This window comes from Equus quagga, chromosome 2, assembly GCF_021613505.1.
Source record: "Equus quagga isolate Etosha38 chromosome 2, UCLA_HA_Equagga_1.0, whole genome shotgun sequence".
NCBI classification, from domain to species: Eukaryota; Metazoa; Chordata; class Mammalia; order Perissodactyla; family Equidae; genus Equus; species Equus quagga.
The window spans coordinates 18,108,373-18,135,417 of NC_060268.1; the positions used below are offsets into that span (position 1 = coordinate 18,108,373).

Below are 27,045 nucleotides of genomic sequence, written 5' to 3' on the forward strand. Positions count from 1 at the left end.
TAACTCTGAAATGACTGAAGGAAAGAGAATCCAGGAACATGGAAATCTTTAGAACCTGGAAAAGTAGTTGGAGCCATTTTTTAAAAACCAATATTTCAGTCAGTCTCATTTTCTTTTGATGCTTTTAAGAATCATGTATGTCTGATGATTTGAGGGTTGCATGAAGCTTTTTTAAAAATGAATAAATACAAAACCTTCTTCCTACAAAAAATAATCCAGAAAGGTCTTTGCATAAATGGTCCTGGAATAACTGGATATCTCCATGGGGAATAAAATGAACTTTAACCCTAACTTCACACCTTACACAAACGTCAATTCATAAGGACTCATAAACCAACAAACAAGAAAAGGCAAGAGCTGTAACGTGAAATCTGTAGGAGAAAACAGAGAAGTAAGAGCTCATGACCTTGTGGTAGGAAAATATGTTTTAAAGAACACAGGAAAGCACAAGCCACAGAAGAAAAAAGTGGTGAGTCTTTAACAAAATTAAATTATTAGGAAAACTATAAACTGGGAGATAATATACATAATACATATATCTGACAAAAGATTGATCTTTAGACTATAGTAAAAATCTTATAATTCCATAATAGGACAAGAAATAATCCAACAAAAAGTAGGCAAAAGATTTGAAGACACTCAAAACAGAATGGCCAAAAAGCACATTAAAATGTCCTTGGCATCATGAGCTGTCAAGGAAATACAAAATCAAAATGAAATTCTACCCTCTAGAATTTCTGAAATTTAAAAAAAAACACAAAACCCTGGCAATATTGAGTTTTGTCCAGGATGTGGGGCAACTGGAACTTTCATACAATGCTGGTTGTAGTGCAAATTGATACAGTCACTTTTATAATCAGTTTGGAAAGTCTTTTCAAGTTAAATTTACACCTAACATATGACCAAGCAATTTCACTTGTAGGTATTTACCCAAGAGAAATGAAAACGTGTCCACAAGAAGACTTGTCCATGCTTATTCTTAGTACCTTTATTCACAAAAGCTAATAATAGGAAACAACCCAAATACTCATCAACAGGGCAGTGGTTCAACTGTGGTATATTTATCCAATGGAATACCACATAGCAACGAAAAAGAATAAACTATTATAAGCAACAAAATAGATAAATCTCAAATCCATTATGTTGAGTAAAAGAAGCGAGACACAACAGACTATATTCTATACTTAGTTTTAGAATGGATAGAAATAATTTATAGAGTTAGAAATTAGATTAGCAGTTGCTCAGAGAGGTGTACAAGTCGGAGGATTGGAAGCATAAGGAACATGAAATAATTTTCTGGAGTGAGAGAAATATTTTTAAAAAAACAAATTAAAAAAAATAATCCAAAGCAATCAGGCCTTTATTTATTCTGTGATTGCCCAGTTGCCCTTCTTGTGTCTGCATCCTGGCTAGCCTCCTAAGACCTTCCTTAGCCTCTTAGATTAGTTAAAAATTAGCCAGAAAGGCTGAGGAATCTGAATGTTTAAATATGTTTGTTGTGCACATGTCTTTCTCTTAAAGCAATGACAAAACCTCAGCCAGTGGAAGTGTGCTTGACAAAGAGAAGCAGGTAGCCTAAGGAGGAGCAAGTGGATATGATTCTAAATGTAGCACGTTTGGAGAAGGAGCACCCGTGCTGGGTCGCCGCCCAGCCTAGGGCCCTGACAAGAAAGGCTCATGATGTGGGAAGAGGTAACTGGGCACAGTGAGAATTTCCTCTCATGCTAATGGAGTAGAGCTGAGGCCTCTACTCTTCTCTAGCCTAAAGTGTTAAGTGGAGAGAGCCTGAGATTACAGCTCCTACTACTGGATAGTTCCTCATGGAACGTCAGAGCAGGAGAGGCTGCAGCGACGTGAGCTGTCATACCTCCATCTCCTTTATAGTCCACTCACTTGTACCCCGTCTCCTTTACAGTCCACTCACTTGTACCTCATCTCCTTTACAGTCCACTCACTTGTACCTCATCTCCTTTATAGTCCACTCCCTTGAACCCTGTCTCCTTTACAGTCCACTCACTTGTACCCCATCTCCTTTACAGTCCACTCGCTTGAACCCCGTCTCCTTTATAGTTTTTGCCAGGCTTATTTGCTGGTTTGATAATAACCGAAAGTGAAAAACAACCTTAGCAGAATCCGAATCTCTATTCTGAAAAAACCTTTGAGCTTGCATAAGCCTGTGTTGTCTGGTCTGGCTCACTGCCATACAGACAAGGTCAGTTTTTGATGAGAACTTTTTCATCCTGACTGTTCCACCAGTGATTTCACAAAAAAGATTTGAGGGCAAAATTAACCATTTTACCAATGTATCAGATTCATCTTTCAAATGTAAACACTATTCATGCTCTGAGATTGACAAGCTTACATCTGCAAAGCTCTGAAGATTGTCATTTTTGGGTAGAAAATATCTTATTAATCAGAATGTTAAATAATCCACAGTGCTTATATAATGTGTTATTATTTATCAGTTTTGAGCAGCTCTATTTCCAAAGGGGAGAAACAAAATAATTTCAACCAAGTGAGCATAATATCAATGACAGCAGTATTATAAATAAATTTAAAATCATGCCAGAAAGCATGTGACAACAAGAAAAAAACCCCAATTGTCCTTGAATTTTTTTTCCCTTCAATGTGCAAAACATGCTGTATACTTTCATCCACAGATTTGTTTGAAAATTTCTCCACACATAAGCCAACCTCATGTCAACAAAGGAAGGTACTTGGTTTGGTGCAATTAAAAGATTTTTACAACTTCTCCACTGAAAATCTGCAGGAAACGAAGAGAACTGGCAACTCATCAAACAATCTAATTGAAGGGAAGAAACAAACAGGGTGTAGATGAACCACTGAAAAGAATACGATTCTTTTCTGTGATATTAACATAGTAATGATCTTAGGGCCCCGTGAACATGAATTTCAGGCTTCTTTTCATAAGCCCTCTTTGAACCAGGAATTATTCCAATATGAAGTGAATACCTCTTTACATCCCTCCTCCTCGTAATCTAACTTGGAGCCTGTGTCCCTAAGCAGCTGTGTTGTCATTCTCCAAATAGGACAAACAAGACAGGGACTCTGCAGGAAACAGTGGTTCTCTGTGTGACACCACTCGATCTTCCTGGGCAGAGGAAGATTGTTTCCAGTTTGAAGTTTGCTGTTTTGACACAAGTGAGCAGAGTATGCTGTGAAGATGAGCTATCTTTTTATACCTAAGTGTGTTGACTTCTAAGGCCTATTCTGCTGATTTTCATACCTGAAAACCAAGTTGTTGTTTACGCTTAGACCTGCCGGCAGAAGGTGTTGGGCCAAGAATTGGATTTTGTAATCTCAATTTTTTTTTTTTCCAGCGCTTTATCCAATGGGTTCTATTCTAAAAGAGAAGTGTTGTGTAACTGTCAAATGCCAAATTCACAAACGGGAATGTTGACCCAAGTCGGTTGATTAAAGGATGCCTGTTAGGATTTTTAGTTGTGTTTTGCACAAGTTTATCTTCTAAAAAGTACATAGATTCAACACAATCCCAATCTAAATCCCAGCGGTATTTTTTTTTTTTTTTGGAAATCACCAAACTGATTCTAAATTTCAGCTGATGATATTGGTGAAAACATAGACACATAGATGAACAGGATAGAATTGAGAGTCAGAAGCAGACCCACACATATCTGATCAATTGATTTTTAGCAGAGGTGCAAAGGCAGTTTAATGGAGAAAGTATAGTATTTTCATCAAATGACGTTAAAGCAATTGGACAAAGCTAAAAAATGAACCTTAACCCATACCTTATACTTTATACAAGAAGCAACTCAAAACAGATCATAGACTTAAATGTGAAATCTAATACTACCAAATTTCTAGAAGAGAATATCTTTTTGACTTTGGACCAGGCAAAAATTTCTTAGATATGACACCAAAAGCACCAAAAGAAAAACTGATAAACTGGATTTCACCAAAATGAATACCTGCTTTGCAAAAGAGACTGCTAAAAGAATGAAAAGATAAGCCACGGACTTCATGAAAATATGTGCAAAACACATATCTAATGAAAAGGTTTTATCTAGAATATGTAAAGAACTCCGAAAACTCAGTAAGAAAAGAAAGAATCCAATTTTCAAAGTGGGCAAAAGATTTGTACAAATACATCACCAAAGAAGACGCATGGATCACAAATAAGCAGGTGGAATGATGCTCAACATCATTAGTCATTAGGGAAATGCAAATTAAACTATAATGAAATATCACTATAAACTATTAGAATGGATAAAGCTTTTTTAAAAACCTGACAATACCAAGTGTGAACAAGCCTTCTGAGCAAATGAAATTCTTGTACATTGCTGTTGGGATTACGATATGGTATAGTCACTGTGGAAGTTTGCCAGTTTCTTTTAAAGTTAAACATATACTTACCATGTGACCTAAGAGTCCCCTACCAGATACTTAGCCAAAAGAAACAAAAGCTTCTGTTTACACAAAAACCTATGCACAAATTTCATAGCAACTTTATTTGTAATCACCAAAAACTGGAGACAACCCAGATGTCCTTCAAGTGGTGCATGGAAAAACAAACTGTGGTACATCCATACAATGGAATTCTATTCAGCAAAAGAGAGGAATGCACTAGAAATTCACTTAAGAATATGAATGAATCTTAAATGTGTGTGTTTTTGTTTTTGCTTTTTGGTGAGGAAGGTTGGCCCTGAGCTAAAGTCCGTTGCCAATCTTCCTCTTTTTGCTTGAGGAAGATTGTCTCTGAACTAACATCTGTGCCCATTTTCCTCTATTTTGTATGTGGGACACTGCCACAGAGTGGCTTGATGAGCAGTGTGTAGGTCGGCGCCCAGGGTTCCAAACCTGCGCACCCAGGCCAAAGAAGCTGAGCTCGTGCACTTACCCACTATGCCACTGGCCTGGCCCCTTAAATGTGTTTTGCTAAATGAAAGAAGCCAGACCCAAAAGACTACATAGTGTATGATTCAGCTTATAAGACATTCTGGAAAAGGCAAAACTATGGAGACAGAAAACAAATAAGTGGTTGACAGGGTTTGGGAGTGGGGGCAGGGTTTGGCTCCAGAGAGACTTGGGGAAAGGTTTTGGGGTGAAGGAACTGTTCTATATCTTTATTATGATGGTAGTTGCACAACCGTATTTATTTGTCAAAATTTACAGACTACACCACAAACAGTGAATTTTATTGTATGTAATTTTTTTAATGTAAAAAAGAAAGAACCAGCACTGGGAGCTTTAAAAAAATAAAAATCATCCTTGTAGCTCATCGAGGATAAGGACCCTGGCTTCTTTTTCATCCTAGTTCCATTCACGTGAATGTTTCTGTGTTTAATGCTTGTTTAAAGCGAATTTTCTCTACATCAGATCTTAGTAAGATTTCTTCGGTCAGAACACTTGTATGTTCTTGAGACCAACCAGATTTATTTTTACTGGGGATTTTTTTTAAATACACATAGGAAGAGAAATAAATAAAAGAGATCATTCATTAAAGCATCCTCAGGCATTTCTCAGAAATTTTTTTGTCTTATGTAACAAAGGAAGACTTCATTTTATAACGTCTCTGCATAAGTAAGAGTTTTTCCCCCAAATGAACCAAAGGTGTTTTTTTCGAAAGGCAGAAATAAAGAAGAGAAATATAGAGGACCCTTTAAAGTGTTTTTCTTTCCCCCTACATTTGAAAACGTGACAGCCACTCGCCTCCAGCGCCTCAGCTGCACAGCCAGGATGCAGAAGGCTTATTAACGAGGGCGCTCCCATTCTGTTTCCAAACGCACATAATACCAGTTAATAAAATAGCCTGGCTGAAAGAATATTATACATCTTTCACGCCGTACTTGGAGATTTCTGACAGCCAGATCCAAAAAAGTACAACACTTCGTAGTGTATGTCAACCAGAACGACTTTTCTTTACATGGAACCGGGAGCAGCGCCCCTTCCCCCCGAGATGCTCCCAGCCTCCTCTTCCCTAAGTCAGACGTGCCAGGGGAAACTACATCGTGCCGTGGGATTCAGATGTAGATAATATAAAGAAATGTTACTGTTGTTGCTGCACTTATGGTGGTGACAATCTAAGAAGTTCTCGTGACAGCAGAAATGACAATTTTGACATGCTATATATAGAGACAGAAGTGTACGATTTAGACTCTGAAATGGATCGTGACTCAGTCTGCTTGTTCTCACACTTGGTATTGTTTCTTGGCACCACTGTGTGTCTTAAAGCACACACCAGTTCTGCCAGTAACAGACCTCCTTAGCTGATCCTCATTATCACCATGGCACAGAATCAAACCCCCATTCAGTTCTCTCCGCTTTTAGGAAAGGATCTTGTAAGCTTTACATCAATGCCGTGTCAGAGAACCAGGGAGCTCCCTGCTTACGGATTTGCCCTATTGAGTGGAAAGCAAGTAAACGGATTAGTCAACGCTTGTGCAGCAAGAAAGGAAAGCTCCCAGCCTGACACCTACCCACTGGGCTAACCAATATCAGGGAAAACAATCTTCTGCCTCTGGGGCAATAACCTTCGCCGAACGTTCATGTTTTCAATCCTTCTCTACAACCTTCACTCTTCATTATGAGGGAGTGGGAAGAAACTCTTCTGACTTTGCTTTCATCTGAAAGGCCGTGCATATTCTGTTTGCTATCCTGACTGCTTTTATAGTAATGGAAAAATTTCTGAGTAATGGAAAATATCCTGAGGCCATGATGGTTCCTGAGAATAAAATAAGCAGAAAATGGAAGGGAAGAGAGAAGGCAACAGAGGGCCAGAGACATGTAGGAAAGAACGAGAGGCTGAGGAGAGCCAGAGGGGTCAGTGTGTGGGCAGACTGAAGAACGCCAACTTCCAGAATCTCATGAGGGCCACAAAACCTTTATGTAAATGCCATTCTCTGCTCAGGCAGCTACCTTTGCTGCCTTTTGGATAATTCAGGATCCTGCTCTTCATCTCCAGCCACGTTACTTACCTCCAAGGCATTTTCCATAGAGATGACATTTGTTCTTAAAGTTCCATCCCACATTGTAAGGTACCATAACTTTCCTACTGCCACCAAAAATCTTCTTTCACTTGCCTCAGGGTTGCAACATACAAGCACCCACTTACCCTCCCCCTGACACACACAAAATGGACCAAGCAACCTTGTCTGTCTGTACATCTCTATATCCCATATTCCCAAAACTATTAGCTTGTAAAACAGCTGGTAAAATTTAGATATGTTTTTGTGTTTTTTATGTTCATTCATAGTGCTATTTTTTTTATTAAGCATTGTATATAATTAGTTCTGTTCTAAAGATTTTTGCAAAGTGAAAACAAAAACTTATGTATCAAAAAAGTGCTCATTTTTAAAAATCAGAATAAACAATTAGAATTAAAAATTTGTAAAATACTGTCATTCCATTATACAAAAACAGACTGTGTTTCCTTTTAATTCATTATATCCTTGACATTTGTTTCGTTTAATATGTCACGAATCTTTTAGAATGTGTATTAGTTCGTATTGGCCAGTTTATGCTGAGGTAACAAAAAACCCCTAAATCTCAGTGTTTTAATACTATAAAAGTTTATTTCTTGCTCATGTTATGTATCCCAAATGGGTCAGTGGAGGCCTCTGCACCACACATTCACTTAGGGACCCAGGCTGATGGAAGCACCAGCATCTCGTAACTGCAAAGTTTGCAATGCCCTGCCTCCTCAGTTTTCCAAGAAAGAGAAGGAAGAGATTGGAAAATCTTACAAGAGCTTTTCATTGCCTTATGCTGGAAGTGACACATCTGACTTCCACATTGCCTTGGGCAGAATGAGTTACATGGCTCTACCTAACTGCAGGGGTGTGACAGAAAATAAGAGGCATCAGTGAAACATTTAGTAGGCATTACTGTCTCTGCCACGTCATTTCAATAAATATGGATCTAACTCATGATTTTTGGTGGCTAAAGATTTCTTTAAGTGGATACACCATAATTTGTTCAATCAACTATAGCTGAACAATTAGATTGTTTTGATCTTTCACTACTCTAAATGACTCTGTGGCAAACATCTTTCCATTTACATCTTTGAATACTTTTCTAATTGTTTCCTTAGGATAAATTTCTATAATTTGAATTGCTAGGTCAAAGCATTTACACAATTTAAGATTTTTATGCATAATGTTAAAAATATCCTCCAGAATGGATGTCCACATTTACGTTGTCATAGCAGTAATGGATGTCCTCAATTATTCATACCTTCATCAACAATATTATCCATCTTGCACTCTTGTCAGCAAGATGGAGCTGGGGGTAAAAGGGAACTTCAATGTTTTAATTCATATTTGATTCTTTGACCTATGAGTTAAAATATTGCATCGTTCTAGGGGAAATACCAGGACAATTCAGGATTTCAGAAGTAGACCCATACAACAATTTGTATAAAATGAGAAAAAGTAAGTAATTTCCATATAAATTATTGTGATAAAAATATCTTTTAAAGCTACGCATTAAATAATTCACCTACTTATATAAAAAAAGCAAATTCAATTTCTCAAAGTTTTGAAGCAGCTATTTCATAATCTCAGAAGCTTTGCCAGGATTTCTTTACCAAAAGCAAGTAAAATGCTACCAATTTTGAAGAGCAAATTCTGCAGATACTTTCTTCAATAATATATGTAAATCATTATTAATTTTTATCCCAAACAATACGACTAGAATTTTAAAAAATGGATTGAGTGGATGGATGGATTCAGCATTTCTGGTGATTTGTGAAAGGTCATCTGAATTAAAGTATATTTAAATATTATAAAGTGTATTGAAATATATTATTATATAATATATGATAAATATTATAATCTTGATATGACCATAAAAATCATTACTCTGTTAAAAAAAAAGTTCCCTTGTCTAGTTAAATTTTCAAAAAGTGTAAGATGTACAGAAAAATCATATTGAACACAAAGAACAAAGTAAACTTGTTGGATCAGGATTTTTGATAAATGAATCTAAATAAATGTTACTAAATTAACAAACATATTGTTGGTTTGAAGAGAGAGGGAGTGAGAGGATTTTGGACCCATCTGCTTTTCTTCACTATTTTCCTACATCCAATGTTCAGTTTTCTCATTAACTTTATGAGGTGACTTCATCACGTTTATAAACTGACAAGAAGGATCTACTATATTTCTTTGTTTCTACGGCATACTTTTTCTTGGCGCACATTTTCATTTCTGAAATTGGGATGCATTTTATAGTTGCTGTTAGCTAGGCAGCAGTCATGACTGTTAGTCACTGTCAGCACATGCCTGTCAAAGCTTAGAGGATGGATGAAGCACGTGGAAGAACATCTTGGAGACAGCAGAGGAGCTCTCTTAGGAAACGGTCTATCACCAGTGCTTGTGATGACACAGAGGACAATGTTGTGTGGGAAAGCAACATCAACAATCCTGAATATGTGAGGAATCGAATTGTGAATGCAAAGTTTGAGGAATACCTTATCCAATTTATTTGCTTATATTTTTCTTTTCATGTAGGTTCAAGACTGATGTACGATGAAAATCTATATATGTGAGTGATAAAGTGTTCTATCCTACTTTAATGGCAGCATTTTTTCTTCTTTACAAGTGATGGTATCTTAGAGTCAATAAAACAGAGTTATAGAGAATTAAAGAAGACAAGAGATTGAAGACTTGAAAGAGGGGTTAAGATACTAGAAGAGGCGAAACTGGGTAAGATCATTGACGTAAGTAAAAGAGTTACCTTGGGAAAGAAGGTGAAATTCTTCCTCTGTTGGAAGGAAAAGAGAAGGTGAACTTTCTTCCTATAATACCCCACTGTTCCTTATACCCACCTCCCACTCATGCGGCTGCAGAAATCCAACTCAGTCTATCAAGAGGAAGTGACGATTCTGTTGGACGTTGACACCAATGAACCCCAATAATAAAAGCTGGCATTTATTGAACACATGCTGTGTTCCAGGCATTATACTAGGTACTTTATATGGAGGTCAGAAGAAAAGAATTGAAAGTGCAGCTATTTAAGGATCCTAACTTTGAAAGTTGAAGTTAAGGCAGCGGGGTTTCTCAAAGATGCTCTGAAGGAGGAGGAGGAAGCGGAGAAAGAGAATGTAAAAGCAAAGACAAAGCCGGAAGCTGAAGGTAATGAGACTCCCATCACATGAGAATTTCAATAGGCAGCCCATAGATTCCACGGCTCTAGAGCTCTACAGAAGATACTGGGGCGTGCTAATCAAGGTCGTCTGTGGGAACATATTCAAGTTTGGAGTAAAGTGAAAAATTTGGAATAGCCTTTATGGAAAATAAAAATAAATAACATTTTTAGAGCACGTCTGTAGACTGAGCAGTAGGCTAAGTGTTTTACATTCATTCTTTCACCTAACTATAAGGAAGCAATTATTGGGAGGCAGTACAGTGAAATGCATGGATTCTGGAGGTTTAGATCCTGGCTCTGCTATTTGTTAACTATGTGGCCTTGATAAAGTTGGTTACCTGCTTGGTCCCTCAGTTTCGACATCTCTAAAATGGAGATAACAATAGTGCCTCCTTCATTGTATTTTGTAAGGATCAAATGAGTTAATTGGAAATGGCTTTTATTTTCACCTTTGTACACATGAGAAGATCAAGAGAGATAGAGGAATCTGTGTGACAGTTACTGAGGCACGGAGAGGTTAGGGTCATATACTCAGTAAGTGGCAGAGTTGTGACTTGTTATTAGGCCTCTGATGCCAAATCCTATACCGCCTTCTAATATCATTGGGACTCAACTTGAGATGAAAAACAGTTGCTAAGCAAAGAGTCAACCCAGGTAAACAGCACAGCCTTTGAGTGAAATCATTCAATGGGTTTGATGACTTTAACTTCTGCAGACTTTTAGAGAAAGTGATGAATATGTGAGTGATATTTGTGTGTGTATATAAATTAACATATTTTTGTATATTTACATATGTATGTTTATATATATAATTGCAGCATAGTATGTTTTGGACAAAACACAAAAACCAGAATTCATTAAGAAAAAACTGATATATCAGTATTAAAAATGTCTGACAACTTCTTACCAGTTGAACTCTCTCCCCAACCAGGGAGAGACCTGAGACCTGAGGAAGGGGCTCTTGACCTTCCTCTTGGGGTTCTGCCTCTGTTTGGTGTTGCAACTTCGAAACAAGACTGAAGCTGAGTATGCAATAGCACAAGCTTTATTCAATGGACAAAGAATGGAGAAGTGGGAGCAAAGTTCACCAATCAACTTCTCAGCTCTTGAGGCGATTGAGCTGTTATAAGAGGTCAAAGTAATGAAGGGGAGGAATATTCACAGGTATTAGGGGAACTAGGCAGGCTTTTCAGGGGAACAAGGATGCCACCTCTTTTCTTTCCTTATATGGTTGTATCCTGCCATTGCCATGGCAGTTGTAAACTGTCATGGCATCGGTGGGTAGGTTCCATAATATGCGATGTATTACAATGAGCATATGATGTGTTGCAGGGTCTATGTCAGGTCCAGTCAGACTTTCATGTTGCCTTCAACTGGTTTTTACTGGTTTTGTTCAGCCGTCTTCTCTTTCCTTTCTTTGCAGTTTCCTGCAAGCTGAAGACAACACATTAGGCTTATTCTGAGCAGGGTTATGGTTACAAACTCACGACAAAGTTATAAGACAGACACCATATAGATAGAATATATTTACAAAAATATATGAGACAAAAGTAATATTCAGAATATATAAAGAACTCCTACAAATAAATATGACAAAAAGACAAACATCTCAAAAGAAAATTGGGTAAAATATATGAAAAGACAACTTACAAAGTAGGAAACTCAAATGGCTAATAAATATGGAAAGATGTTCTAGCTAGATAATCATTAAGGACATTTAAATTGAAGTAGGGAGATTTTACTTTATACCCATCAGATTGGCAAACAACCTGGCAATATAAGGTGTTGGCTGGCACTCAGAGAAAGAGGAAGTATCAAACATTGCTGGTGCGAATGTAAATTCGTATAATCCCTTTAGAGAACCAATTGGTACCATGTAGTAAAGATGAAAGTACTCATATCCTACAACCCAGCAATTCCACTTGGAGAGTTCCAAGTGGAGAAGCAATTGCACCCATAGAGAGTTCTTGCATGTGTCAAGAGATATGTATAAGGATGTTCATACAGTATTGTGTATAATAGTGAAAAACCGGAAGTATCTAATAGGGGAATGGGGAAATAAATTATGGTGTAGTCAGTTATATAATGAAATGCTACATACAGTTCAAGTGAACAAACTAGTTATATATGTATTTATATGGACACTTAAAACACAATGTTGAGTGATAAAAAGCGAGTTTAAGAATATGTACAGCATGAATGTATTTATGAATAATTAAAAGAACATTCGAAGCAATATCATTTATTATTTATACATAGATGAATATATAAACTGACCTAGAAGTGTATACAAGACCTAGAAGTAGACAAATCAAATAATGATAGCCTCTGGCGGGTGGAGGAGGGAGGGGGATGGAGTGGGGAAGCGTAACAAATACTGTTTCAAATTTATCTGAAATGCTCTATTTTTAAAAAATCTGAAACAAAGTGACATTTGTTGGTTCTGGAAAGCGAACAGTATATGGATGATGATGGTGCATGTGTTTGTGTTTGCATTTTTACTGTATTTTAAAAATGTTCCCTCCAAAATATTAAGTGGGAAGCCAGAGTTTCCAGGAGGTCGCTGAAATGGGGAGATGGTGCTGTTGAATGAACAGTGTGGATTTCCGAAGGAGAGTGACTGGCTCTAGAATGCTTCCTCAACCCCGCTGCTTTATCAGAATACCTTCTCTTCTCTCTAAATTCTTTCACCACCAAAGGCAAGTGTTCGTTCGGGCGGTTAACCCCTTGACCCAGTGGCATAGTAACATGGATCAATTTTCCAGATTAGCAGAAAGCACTGCATGGCTTTAAGGAAAGAGGCAGGGGAAGACGAGCAATTTTAATCAGCAGTGCTCAAGTTGTGATAATCCTCATCAACTTCCCTGTGGATACTGTTCAAGACAAACCATAAATTGTAAGATTTCAAAATAAAAGCCCAGGGGCTGGCCCCGTGGTTGAGTGGTTAATTTCGTGCACTCCACTTTGGTGGCCCAGGGTTTCTCCGGTTCGGATCCTGGGCGCGGACATGGCACCGTTCATCAGGCCATGCTGAGGCGGCATCCCACATGCCACAACTAGAAGGACCCACAACTAAAACATGCAACTAGGTACTGGGGAGATTTCGGGAGCAAAAGAAAAAAAAAAAAAGATTGGCAACAGTTGTTAGCTCAGGTGCCAACATTTAAAAAAAAAAAAAAAAAAAGTAAAAGCCCAGAGTTTAGGATGTTGGGGTTGGAGGTGGGGCAGGGCAAGGCATCTGGGGTGTGTGGAGTGGCCCCAGTAGAGGGTGACCTTGTGTGGCTGGGATAGAGGGAGAGAGCACTGCAACTTGAAGAATTGGGCACTGTCCTTGCGTGTGAACCAGCCAGTCTTGCTCCCCAACATCTGACCTCCCACAGGGTTCCTGGAACTGCCTGACTCTCCCTTTGATTTCAGGACTGGTAAGAGTTTGTTGCTCAGCTAATTAATCAACATTTATTGCCTCCCTCACTATCATGGAATACTGTACTCAGTGGAGTGGATACAAAAGAAATAGAAATAGAAACCACTTAGAAGAGGAATGGAGTAACCACGTTACAAATCTCTTTAGTAACAACTTTCAGAAAAGACTTTTGATCATCTATACGTACTCTTTCTGCCATCACAACTCGTAAATCAACAATTAAAATTCCTTTGGAATAGGACTTCTCTGGTGAGCTAACGTTAGGCTTAGATTTTGTGGGTTAAGTTCTTTTTTCCTCCCTTTCAATTAACCTTCCTCAAAAGAGAACTCTCACTTCTGGTATGTAGTGACTTCTGCCCGAATTTCCCTTGATTTTATAAATTTCCCACAAAGGCCAACTATGAAATATTTCCAGAGTCTCAATTTCCTCCTTTTGACTTTTATTTTTCCCTCAGAGGAATGCATATTCACAATGATATGTCAATGCTACTTGGGCTCATTTGAAGTATTGCTCAGAAAACCTTTCTAATCCTTAATGTTTTCACGTCTGTTTGTTATTGTGGTGTATGGTGCTGACACGCTTAGAAAGTTTGTGGTCTCTCCCGGCACCTGCTTTTTTCAAATATGCAGTTGAATTTTTCACAGTTGAACTCTAACATTTCTCTCCTAACGGAGTGAAGTTTCACAACACATTTGAAATATTTCCGAGGCTGGGCATATGTTCCTGTTTATCCAACACAAAGCTGAGGCCTCTTTGAACTTTCATCTCCTGATAATGTGCCTCATATTTTAACATCATAACACTCTAAGATTGGAACTGTTTGGAGGCGTTCGTGCTTTCCAAAGGATTTGCTCCTTTTTCTCCCCTCATTTTTCTTCCTCCCTCATTTTAAACAGCTGTCTAGGGGCTGCAGTAGAAGAGTGTATTGGTGGTCAGTGCCAATAAACTTCTGGTGTGTACCCTCCGTTTTCTCAGTGGGGAATTTTCTAAGAATCTTTATCGTACACATATTTAAAATGCTGCAAGTTCCAGGACACCATCGTGGGTGTCAGAAGCCCCATCTATGCCAAACAGCTTTGCTCCCCAAGTTGAGCCCCTTCCCTTTTTTTCTCAGATGCATTTCCAGCCTCCCGCTCAATTCTATTTCTGACGTGTTACATCCACAGGTCATGAGAGGCCAGCATAACACAGCCTCATCTCCGTTCGGAAATGTAATGATGTGGGTACAGGTTGGATATACCAAAATACTAAACTCCTCTGGGATCTCTCGTCAGGTTTGACTTTTTATCTTTTGTGGGTTTTTTTTTTTTTTTAATTTTAAATCTGGCTCAGAGAAACCTGAAAATGACTTTTCTGTGGCTCTTTAACACCTTCTTCACACATCACAAGAATATTATCTAGGATGCTTTTGGCCCCCTATCTGCCATGAAACCTTGGTGAGATATTTCTCTGGAGTTCCTCCAAAGCTGGAGGCGCCCACATGGCATCCTTTTACACCTCTAGGAAAGAAAGAAGGTATTCAGACTACATTTGCTGGCTGTTTTCTTGGTTGGCTCCAAAATACCAGCTTCACTGCAGCATTGGCACCATGCTAAGAAAATATTACCTCCTCAGGCCCTCTTTTTAGATAGACTTTGACATATTCTTCACCTCTTTTTATCTTTGCCTCCTCCTTCTTCTTATGAAAGAGCATAATTCATCTTTCACTTGAGTTCTAAGGGGATGGATAAAGTGATAAAATGTTTTAAGACAGAGTAATTATTTGGGTTGCATGAAAGCAAAACTTTAGCATTGTTGTCCAAAAGATTAGAACTTCCAATTTTAACCAAAATTTACTATTACAGCATCTCACGTGAGGTGATTTTATTTCAGTCTAATGTTGCCTGCACTATTAATTATCTTTGGATTCTTCATAAAAAACGATTTATAAATTCAAGACGTCATCATAATTATGCTTATGTCTTCCCAGAAATTTACTCAAGTGATTTACTCAACTTCCCAGCCATTCTGTTTCTTCATCTATATTTAAAAGCTTAATTTTTCTATGTCTTTTGTCCACGATTCTATTTGCAAAGGAGAAAATGGCAATTAATTAATTTGTTTAGTACAGATATACTGACAGAATAATTGGGTCATCTGGAATCCACTCTGGGGCCTAAAATATCTGACTGAACTGTCAGATTCTGCAGCGTCACTGGGATTACTAGATAAGGCTTCCTGCACGTTTTAATTAGAAAGATGGCACAGTCAATATTTATTTCCCAGGAGATCCAGTGCAGCAGAAAAATCTAATTATAAGGAAGTTTTATCCTTGGTGCGGTTGTCTAAAATAATAAAATGTTCCTGACTAGGAGTCATATCAACTCACATTACTTAGAAAATCTACACAAACAGTTTCTCCATATGTGTCGTCAACGGTCATGTGAGGCTGGGGAATCTATTTCCTCTCATCAGTTTTCAGTATATTCTGGATTTCTCATAAGTTTCTGATAGAATGAATTATGTCTTAAATCAAAGATTCTAGAAAGACTTATTAGAAATGGAGCAAGTTCCACACTTCCATTTTCTGCCTAATCATTTAGGGACTGTCACCTAACTGATTCTCTTTCTTCTAATCTTTCTCTTTTCTAATTCATTTGGCATACATTTGTTATGCACTTATTTATTCATTCAGCTATTAAGTATCTCTGAAAAGCCTAGAAATTCCAAGACAAAATAGGCTTTTAAATATCTGCCAAGTTAATCGAGTATAAGAGTACTTACCTTTGCCTTTTCCTGTAATGCACATAATTATGTATCACTGGTACCTTCCAAGGGCTTTTCTTTATAGGGAAATACCTGTGTGCTATACAACCACTGACTGTGGGTACCATACTACCATGCACGTGATTAAGAAGCCTACTAGAGATACGTGAAAGAAAGTCTGTGAATTCAAATCATCTTACTGAAAAAAAAATACTTGAAAAGGAAATACATGAAAACTGAGAAAGGAATCAGAATTAAGAACTGAAGGATAAAGTAGTCATAGGGTAACAGCACTAATGATGAGCATTGTTTTCAGTTAAACATTTCATTTCAGTTAAACAGTGGTCCAAAAAATTATTATAATTATAATGCACAACATGAATGTCAAAATGATTTTTAAAAGAAAGCACCAAATGATACTATATTTTAGTATCAAGTAGGTGAAACTAAACATTCAGATTATGTTAATAAAGATGATGAAGGGCAATGAGGGGGAGGGTAGAAAGAAGTAGAAGTTTGCCATATTCTTTATCTCAAATGAAAAAGGAGTCAAAAGAGGGGCTGGCCCCGTGGCCAAGTGGTTAAGTTCGCGCGCTCCGCTGCAGGTGGCCCAGTGTTTCGTTGGTTCGAATCCTGGGCACGGACATGGCACTGCTCGTCAAACCACGCTGAGGTAGCGTCCCATATGCCACAAATAGAAGGACCCACAACGAAGAATATACAACTATGTACTGGGGGGCTTTGGGGAGACAAAAGAAAAAATAAAATAAAATCTTTAAAAAAAAAAAAAGGGAGTCAAAAGATAAAGTTCCACATGCTCTGCTTGGTGGCCTGGGGTTCGCAGGTTCGGATCCCGGGTGTGAACATACTCCACTCATCAGTCATGTTGTGGAGGGTAGGCGTCCCACATACAAAGTATAGGAAGATTGGCAAAGATGTTAGCTCAGGGCGAATCTTCCTCATGTGAAAAAACAAGAGGAGGATTGGCAACCAATGTTAGCTCAGGGCAAATCTTACTCACACACACACAAAAAAAGCGTCTACTTACTGATTTAATTTTTTTTCTTTATATACTTTTTGTTTTTCCAGTATTTCTGAAATGAGCCAGTTTATATACACTTATTTCAGACATCACTTGGATATATTCTGAAAAATGAAATTCTAATAGTGTTTTCTCTAAATACATAAAATTTTGGATTTCTGTTCCATCAGGATTCAATGATGAATTCCAAAACCAAGATTTAATTTGTATTTTCTTTCCCCCAAGGCTCTGTCGTTAAGCTTGCTAATTACAGGCAAGATGGCCAAATACATTAACAAATCAGGGAAGAAAGGGACTAATTCATGGATCAAGGATGACTGCGTATGTCTGTTTTGTCTATGATATTACTGAGACTTACTTTAAGCACATGGGGGAAAGTGAATCTCGCTGGGGTGCAAAGCTATTAAGCCAGAGGAAGAAGGAAGAGGCCCGACTAGTCCCTGCTGAACGATTCCATCAGGGTGTGGGTGGGAGGACGGGGGAGGAGTGGCAAGAGATGGGTCGCAGGCCAGCCCGTATTCTCCTCTGAGGCCCAGCATGTCCTCTGGACATTGTGCTAATTCCCCCAGATGCAGTGTGTGTGTTTTTAAATTAGTCCGTTTTCTCTTGTCCACATTACAGAAATTGTAAATGAGTGCTGGGCTGGAGGATCCGCTGCCCGAGCTGCTTTTGAGTCATTCTCTTACTAATGACAGGAAGGAAATGAAGGCTACTGGGGAAGGACAAAATGAGCATAATGGCAAGCAATGATTGGCCTTTTGCTGAAGCAAGAACTTCATTGGGATCTGAGAGAATATGAGGAAATCCTTGGAGTAAAAACAAAGGTTTCAAGAATCTTAAGTAAGCTAACAATTCCACATGCATGTTGCCATCTTATTTTTAAAGAGTCAAAACAAAGAAGAACTGACTTTTCAAATATATGAGGCAATTAGATTCTTAGTATACCACAATGCCACTTGAAAAAACTTACCTTTATTTACATGTATTAGGAGCAATAATGAAATGCTTCAAGATGGGGTACTTAAAAAACGAGTTGACGAATATTCTTCACATATTTAAGCTGCCTAATCATACTTTTGAAATATTTTGAAATAACATAGGCAACTTGAAAATGAAAATCTTCATTGTTTGTTGAAAAACTGTATCAAAATTGTTTTTAAAAGAACATTCCTGCCTATTGGAGAGCTTCTTGCATTTTACTACCAGACAAAAATGTGGAGAACACAAATTAACTCCAACTTCTTGACTGATTCATTAATTCAATAATTTTTTGTCATTGACTATGTTAGGTGCTGAGGTGCATACTCTGTGTGCTCGTGAAGCTGGCACAACACAAGAAAACAATCCTCAAAGCTAAAAATCTACCTCGAAGGAAAAGTATCTAAAATAATAGCACTTGTGCTAGAGTGATCGGCTTGTGGGCCATCTTTTCCTTTTCCCTCTATTTTCGCATATTCCTGTAACGTGAATATTATCCTTAAGGTACCAATAGTTGAGACCACTGTGCTAAGCGCTTTATAAACATTGTCTCATTAATCTTAATGATTAGTAACAATCCCTGTTTTATACTTGTAGAAACCATGGCTTAAAAAGATTAAAAATCGTATTGGGCCAGTGGCGTAGTGGTTAAGTTCGTGCGCTCTGCTTCAGCGAGCCAAGGATTACTTGTTCCAGTCCCAGGCACGGACCTACACAGGGCTCATCAAGCCATGCTGTGGCGGTGGCAGCCCACATGCAAAATAGAGGAAGACTGGCACAGATGTTAGCTCAGGGCTGATCTTCCTCAAGCAAAAAGAAAAATAAAAAGATTAAAAATCATACCTCAGCCACTTAGCACAAAGTAATTTGAAACTTGGTTGGTTTAATTCTGAATGTTCACAACCACTATGAAACATTAGCAAATCACAGAATTTTTAAAATCCTATTTGTTCCCCCAGAATATGATACAAGATGTTAAAAAGATAAAGTAAAATAAAATTTGCCTGGAACTTAAATTTGTAAATTATATATTTGGCAAGAAATATAGCAATTCTTTATTTCTTTAAATCAATTCAACTTCCAACTGTTCCCCTTCCCATTGGGCTGGTGGGCAACTCATCTGTCTTTTTTTTTTTTTTTGAGGAAGATTAGCCCTGAGCTAACTACTGCCAATCTTCCTCTTTTTGCTGAGGAAGACTGGCCCTGAGCTAACATCCATGCCCATCCTCCTCTATTTTATATGTGGGACGCCTACCACAGCATAGCTTTTGCCAAGTGGTGCCACGTCCGCACCCAGGATCCAAACGGGGAACCCCGGGCCACCAAGAAGCAGAATGTGCAAACTTAACCACTGCGCCGCTGGGTCAGCCCTCATGTGTCTTTCTTGAAGCTCTTCCTCCCCAAGGTTGCACCAGGGATCCAATATTATAAACAAGTTTGAAGGTATTCTGGAGAGCCTGCGGATACTGGTTGTTTGTCTTTACTGATTAGTACTGAAATGTCCAAGCCACACCCTTCATTCAGGTCAGGGTAATACTACAGCTTTTCTGATCATGTACAGATTGCATTGTGTTCACCACCAATAGTCTAGTTTTTATCTGTCACCACACATGTGTGCCTCTTTACCTCTTTCACTCTCCCCCACCCCCTTTTCCTCTGGTAACCACTAATCTGTTCTCCTTCTCTATGTGTTTGCTTATCTTCCGCATACGAGTGAAATCATACAGTATTTGTCTTTCTCTGTCTGACTTATCTTGCTTAACATAACTCTGAAGGTCCATCCATGTTGTTGCAAATGGCACGATTTTGTCCTTTTTTTATGGCTGAGTGGTATCACACTGCATATATATACCACATCTTTATCCATTCATCCATTGATGGGTACTTGAGTTGCTTCCATGTCTTGGCTATTGTGAATAATGCTGCTATGAACATCGAGGTGCATAAATCTTTTTGAATGATTGATTTCATATTCTTTGGATAAATACCCAGCAGCAGAATAGCCAGATCACATGGTATTTCTATTTTTAGTTTTTTGAGAAATCTCCTTACTGTTTTCCATAGTGGCTGCTCCAGTTTGCATTCCCACTAGCAGTGTATGAGAGTTCCCTTTTCTCCACACCCGCTCCAACATTTGTTATTTCTTGTCCTGTTAATTATAGTGATTCTGATGGGTGTGAGGTGATATCTCATTGTAGTTTTTTTTGTTTTTTGTGGTTTTTTTTAGATTTTTATTTTTTTCCTTTTTCTCCCCAAAGCCCCCCGGTACATAGTTGTATATTCTTCGTTGTGGATCCTTCTAGCTGTGGCGCTTGGGATGCCACCCCAGCATGGCCTGATGAGCAGTGCCACGTCCGTGCCCAGGACTCGAACCAACGAAACACTGGGCCGCCTGCAGCAGAGCACGCAAACCCAACCACTTGGACACGGGGCCAGCCCCTCATTGTAGTTTTGATTTGCATTTCCCTAACAATTAGCGATGTTGAACATTTGAAAATCTTATTTTCGACTGGGCTCAGACCAAAGAAAGCAGCTCTCAGAGAGGACAGCGTCTGTCTCTTGGAAATGTTCCTGGCATTTCTCTTTGGTCTCCCATTCTCTTGGCCAAAAGTTTAACATATTCTGCAGCTTCTTCCTTATTTTCCTTACTAAGCTGTTTCTTCAGAGCAATATACTAGTGTTAATAACAGGACACTGAATCTTGAGCTCTCAGATTCCGGGTTTCTTACCGTCTTTGAACAGGGACTGCCTCACAGCATATTGGTGGACATCGTCTCTCTAGAGAGATTGAAAACTGTGCAGATTCTGCGAGCTCTTTCAGGCCTAGGCGATGGGGCATAACAGCATCAGTCATTCCAGGAATATCCTTCTCTCTGGTTTTACAATAACCAAGTGAAGAACTCTCAAATTCACACCCACAATGCAACGCCGGATAGAACAGACTTGCACCTTCCTCCTCCAATTCTCCTCGGTCTATCACAGGAAAGGCCCCTGCTCAGTAGCAGATGAACATGGCCAAGGGTCCAGACACACTGGGTCAGAGGGAAACCTTGTTTGTCATTCTCACCACATAACCCTTCCATCCTTCGCTCAGAGCATCAGCAGCAACTTCTGTGGCCATGAGCTTCCTGACAAAGGTGGGAAGTTTTTGTTCATCACCCATTTCAGTGAGTCTCTGGCAGTTAGTGACTGGGAAGATCTGCATCTTCATCCTGAAGCAGCTGCTTTTCCTGAGAGGCTGTGAGACAGACAGAGCCAATCTTATATGTCTAAGTGTGTACTGGGCATCTTTACTTGCATATAAAAAAGGAACGCATCTTACCTTTCTCTTATGAGCCTCCTTCCCAACTTTGCTGTCTCACGTGGCCCCAAACTACTGCTGGACATACAGACTTGAAACACTTACAGTCAATTTGGACTTTTTTTGGTTTTTTACCTTTACACCTTTTCTAAAGAAGGTTAATCAAAACACATTTGACGCCAAACACACCATGATATTGTTCTTTTGCCTTTTTTTCAAAGTTGATAGAGATAATATTTCATTGTTATTTTTTTTCTTTTACAAAATGTTCCCTAAGTTCTGAGTTCATAGTTAGAGAAAAAAGTGTTTATAACAATAAACTGTCATGTACCACTTTCTAGTCAATGAAAGCTATACTGTAAAATGTTTCTTTGATTACTTAATATACAAATAAACTCCCTTATTTACCTTTCCAAAAGGAAGTGTTCTTGGCAAGCCTCTTTTCTTGACCTCTTCATGGAACAGCATTTTGTGAGTACGTGGGCGCTCTGGAGAGGGCCAGCCCTTGCTGTGACTGTTTCTTCCAGCCACCCATCTTCCTGGTCACCTCCAGCCCCGTCTATGGAAATTTCTGTGCAAGTTTACTATATTGCCTTTTCACATGACCCATATAACCATCGAAATTTTCCCTCTCAGTAGCCAACTAGGTAGAAAAAAAATCATCTGTGATTGTAATTTTAATGAAGCAGAATTTACATTGTTTCCGGGCTGTCTGCCAATTTGCTATTTAGGAAAGTTAACCCAGATGCAGCTTAATCAGTTTTGTCTTTTTTTTATTAATCACCAAAAATTCTCTTGTCAAGATCAGATGAAGGGTAATAATATACCCTTAATGGTTTTGCCCACCAGACAGGAATCAGTCCCTAACTTCAGTGACTAGGAACCAGCTAGCATTTACCGGAAGCCCTAATGGTCACTTCTCTGCTCCTGCCCATGGTCAGCTGCAGTCACACTGTCTCCTCTCCTCTCCGCTGTCTGACTTGCTTCTGTTGGCATCAGCCTATCTGTCAGTAGCTAAGGTGTGACCTCTTGACCGAATAGCTTGGGAAGCAAAATCTGAACTCATTGTAATAGGTCTTCCATAAAGCCATAAAATTTTTCATTATGTTAAAAATGTCTTATGAATAGATTTGAATTTTACACTTTCACAGAACTTTGGGATCTCAACTTATGTTTCACAATTTACATAGCTGATTCCTATAGCCATCACATTTTATCTTCTGTCTTACTTCTGTCGTTAAAATGCGTGTGTGTATGCAAACCACTAGACCATTGTGATATCATACTGGGATACCTGACGTTTGTGGGAGGCAGGGTGAGATTGTGGCCCGGCCCCTAGGTTTCCACCTAAAAGAAAGACTATCGTGGCACTGATAAGTCTAGTATGTAGTGTAAAATCAAGAGGCAGAATAGCTCATCTCAGTCCCAAACATGTTGATTATTTTTCTGTAAAAGAATAAATAAACCTTAAGTGCCCATTTCATGTCCTCTAACAAAATGTAAACGGCCAGACTCATTCCGTGTTCCATTCTTCACCACCAACCCCTCCTCTCAGTAGACAATTACATGACGTGTGCGTCCTGGATCTGTTAGCCCTCGCATTCCTTCCTTGCCCCGCTCCTGCTCCGCTCTGTATCAAGTGGCACTAATTTCTGTAGCTGTGGTTCCCATACTTAGCTGACTTCAGACTGGATTGTGGAGGGGGTGGTGGGGAGGAATAAGCCAGGGTATGTGTATTCTTCCTTCCCTGCCAGCAGCTTTATGAATCCAGCTCTTGGCAGGCAGGTCAGCTATGGTTCCAGCTTCCACTAGTGCTGGGAACACTGCCTTTGTCCTTTATCCCTTCAGTCGTGGGGGAGGGGGGCTTCCTGCTGTTGTCAATCTTTGGATTGCCCCAATGTCCCCTGTTTGGTGGCTCAGCTCTTTCATCACCCACGGAATCAATTTTCTTCATTAAAGTCTCTTTTACTCCTCAGGTGGTTTCTGTTCCCTGGCTAGACTCTCATGATACACATAATTTCCTCACTACATATGAAATAACCTTTCAGACTTTTGTTTTTCTTAATCTCTGTAAAGACTGGAAATTTTTCCGTCACCCACAGAAGGCAAAGCCAAAAATATAACTGCCAAAGGGGAAGCCCAAGAATGTGCAAATTTTTAATTCCCTCGGATACATCTGCTGACTTGCTCTATTTAGAATATAATATATTTATTTAAAATAAATATTTCCCCATCAAAGATGGTTGTAGTAAAGGAATCTCTGTTTTAATGAAGATCAAGAAGTTGAAATATTGCTGTTGACCTAATTATACCATTTCTCTGGTTAAACTTTCCTGATTGTTAGAATTTTTAAAAATAAACTTTTACAAAGAGAATTATTTCAGTAGTTTGTGGAAGAGGAAACACGAAGCAACATATAACATTTTGCATTATTTTTCTCTGGTTAACTGATACAAAATATGGAACTAATGATAATAAAACTAGTTTCCAAGGGTTCTCACTTAGCTTCAAACTGAAGCAATGACTTCGAGTAGAGCCCTTTCAACTTTGTTGTACGTGATATTAAATATTGACTTTCAGTGCATTGCATCTTGATGTTTTTCATCTGTCTGTTTTTCAGTGTGAGATGCCAGAAATATAAAATAAGCAAGAACAATGGGAGTGTGTGTGTATGTGTCACACTTTCTGTTTCTTGCTGTATATTCCCCCTGAAACAAATAGTGAGAGTTCCAAGGAGAAGGAGGCACTGATCAGGAAGCCTTAGCAAGGACAGTGTAATAAAGTAATTTGAATCTGAAATAACTTTTATAACTGTTTAAAATTTCCATTCCCCTTTTTCCTTTATTTCTAAAACAAAAACTGTAAACTCAGTTTGTTAATTGTCACACTGCTTTTATCAATAATGAAACTACATGCCATGGACCAAATGTCGGCCACGGGCTAAATGTTTTGCTTGCCTATTTCTAATCTTTATTATAATTCATCCACTTAGACATCTTTATTCTCATTTTACAGATGGAAAAACTGAGACTCAGATGTCAATTAATCACTCAATATTATACAGACTTTAAGTGGCAAAGCCAGGATGCGAGACAAGGTAATACTCTTTTCATTTCACTAAATTACTTCTCTATGAAAGAAGAGAAAATGGAAAACATTTTTTTAACCATTTCTTTGTGAATATGACTCTGTTAGGAGATTTTTGAGAACTTAAAGTTGAAAATATTGACCTTACTCAATGGAGCTTACAATTTATTTTAATAAATAAATTGTCCCAGATCATAAATAGTAACAGGATAAATAGCAGTTCAGACTAATGACCACGGACATGTTCGAGTGGGGGGGATTAAAGAAATAATCTCTAGAGTCGTGGGATGTTGTTAATCAGGGATGTTTCCTTCGAACAATTAAATTAATAAAGATCCAAAAGAAAACAGAAGGCACAAAGTGCTGAAAGAGAGAGTGAGGTGATTGGTTTGATCAAACCAAGTTAATAAATAAAGAGTAAAAGATAAATGGGATGTAAGATAGATAAGTTTTAAAAACTAAACAGATCTAGCCAGGGCAATTAGGTAAGAAAATGACATAAAAGTCATCCAGATTGAAAAGAACAAAATACTTAGGAATAATCTTAACAAAAGAAGTAAAAAAGTTACACTCTGAAAACTGTAAAATATTGTTGAAAGAAGCTTAAGAAGGCCTAAATAAATGGAATGATACCCCACATTCATGGATCAGAAGACAATATTGTTAAAATGACAATACTCTTGAAATTGATCTGCAAACTCAGTGCGATCCCTATCAAAATCCAGCTGGCATCTTTGAAGAAATTGACAAGCTGATTCTAAAATTCTTATGGAAATGCAAGGGATCTAGAATAAGCAAAAAATCTTGATAAAGGAGAACAAAGTTGGAGAATTATTTACTGACTTCAAAACTTACTACAAAGCTACAGTAATCAAAACTGTGTGGTACTGGCACAAGGATAGACATATTGATCAATGGAATAGAATTAGCAGTTCAGAAATAAACCCTCATATTTATGGTCAATTGATTTTTGACAAGGTCCCAAGACAATTTAATGGAGACAGAATGTTCTTTCAACAAATAGTGTTGGATAACTGGTCACAAAGACCACCTCTATTATCTTTCTCTTTGCCTGGTTTACACATTTCTCATACCTGTCTTGTGTCTGTAAGCGTTTGATTTTTCAACCTTGATTTAGTCCAACCACTCACCCGATCCTGAATTCTGCCTACCATTTCCCTGTGAAGAGGTTTTAGCATGCTTGAGTATGTCTTACAGCAAAGGATCTCCCTTACATTGAGCTTCATTACTTAAACCAGCAGTTCTTTACAGGAAGAATTTTTAAATTATGTGATTATTTTTATTTTTCATAACAGTTGGGGGATGATGCTGTTATTTAGAGGGTGTGGGTGGGCAGAGATGCTAGATGTCCCACCGTGCATATGTCAGTTCTGTACAATAGAGAATTGTGGCAGATGACTTTCAAATACCCCATCAGCATTTGTGTAGAGGAAGAAATGATTTACAATTCTTTGAGAATCTAGAAAATAATTTTACATATCACAACAAAGTTTCTTTCTTCATAGTTATAAACTAAAATTTCTAGGAATGCACTACGGGTTAAATCAAGGGAATATTGCACTATGTTTTCTGAGCATTGTTCACCATTTCACAAAATCACATCAGCAAAACAATGCCACTCATTATAATTGAGTTGCCAAGATAACATACCAGTGTGAGCCAGCACACAGAGCTGCCACATGCAAATATATAACAAAGGAGAACTGAGACTCTTTTTAACAGACTTAGAATTAAATATTATTAAATTAGTGAAGATACACAAGATGTAGGGATCTCATTGAATTTTATTAATAAAGATGGCTTTGTATTGCATATTATTGCCATCACATCTCTTTAAAAATTTTTGTGAATAACAATGATAAGAAATCTAGATTATAAAAGTTACATATTGAAATTGTTTATTTTGGGGGTTGCCTGTTTTTGCCAGCGTACATAGATTCTGTCCCTGTCATAGTTTTTCTGTGGTTTCTTGTATTACTGCTTCTTTTTGTGGTACACCCTCCATCCCCCATAGCTTATCAAAGGATGTGATCTCCTGGGCCTTTCTGAGTATCAGAGACTTATTGTGAGCCTCAACATGTGGAGGAATTCAAAGCAGGAGATATGTTTTCAGAGATACTTTGTCACCATCCCGTCATAACATTGGGAATTATTTTGACATTGCACTTATAAATAAGGCCCAGCTCGTTTGTGCTAATATTATACTTCATCATTTTCTCTGTTTCCAAGTCTGTAATTTGTCTTGGCGTGTTATCCATATTTCAATTAAAATTATTTCCCTCTTTTTCTTGTAGACAAATAAGTCTGGTCTGTTA

The 27,045-nt window shown here is 38.2% G+C and overlaps 1 pseudogene; it reads right to left on the reverse strand.

The window, feature by feature from the left end:
* The window catches only part of LOC124234654 (40S ribosomal protein S6-like), a 33,840-nt pseudogene extending 12,308 nt beyond the window's left edge, over window positions 1-21,532 (reverse strand).
* Window positions 21,533-27,045: the final 5,513 nt, after the last annotated feature.